Genomic DNA, 1,048 nt, shown 5'->3' with positions numbered 1-1,048 from the left:
ATTGGTAGAAGTGAATGTGTCAGAGGACGCCCCCTAGTGACCGTTTGAAGAATTGAGCCTGGTAATTATCTATTGTCGATAAGAAAAACAAAAGAAAAAAAAGTGGGGTCAAAAGTCCCCCAAACTCTTCGGAGGAAGAGGCTGCGGAAAGAACTGAACACGGAAAGGACCCCTGGTGGTCGAGGGAGGGACTAACGAGGACAAATGGCGACCCCTGGTGGAAGCGGAGAAAAAGACACATTTTGGGGGTCTTTCTGGCGCCCCCAAGTGGCCACGTGTGATAGAGGGTGTCTGAAACATACAGATATTTTTTTGAGAAAAAGAGTCCTCTTCGCCTGTCAGGGACTAGACCTGGTTAGGGAAACGTTTTTTAAAATGACAACTCCTTTAACAAACTCACACAGACACTTTTGTTTTATGTCCTTGGATACCACAAGGGTTAAGCATACATAAGTAAGGGTAAGAGGGGATGCCACGCCACTGAGAATTTTTCTCGATAACAAGTCATAAGGCCCTTGTGAGAAAAGTAACGACTTCTCTTTGTTCTAAGCCAAGGCAGGAAGGATTAAGGGCTGCCTTGTTGATATTGGATGCTAACAAGTGAGAGGTCAAGTCTTTGCATTTCAACCAATCAGTCTGATGACTTGGCCATTATACACACGGGGCATCTTGTTCCACTTACCAATGCTTTCCTGAAAATTCATCAAAAATGCAGTGTGTCATGCCTTTCTTTGAAAGCTGAACCCAAAAAGAAGCTGACATGTGGGTGGGGCCTTATACGAAAGAAGCGCTCATGCTTTTAGATCTGCACAAACATTGGAAAACAGGCAGTCCATTTGGAATCAATGAATCCATTGTTCATCATTGTAAGCATGGGAAACTTTTTGTGATGGCAGCACTTGGCAACGTCTACTTTTGGTAGATTGTTTCATAAAGACAATGAGAATGAAAAGTAGTGCCATGCAAATGTAAGTTTCTCAAAAAGTGGTGCAGGGATTGACATTTTACTGGAAAGCAGTGGTTTAAGTTATGCTTCTTCAGTGGTATA

This window comes from Oryzias melastigma, linkage group LG13 (genome assembly GCF_002922805.2).
Source record: "Oryzias melastigma strain HK-1 linkage group LG13, ASM292280v2, whole genome shotgun sequence".
In the NCBI taxonomy this organism is placed as follows: Eukaryota; Metazoa; Chordata; class Actinopteri; order Beloniformes; family Adrianichthyidae; genus Oryzias; species Oryzias melastigma.
The sequence above is the reverse complement of the archived record's forward strand: the minus strand, read 5'-3'. Positions refer to the sequence as shown.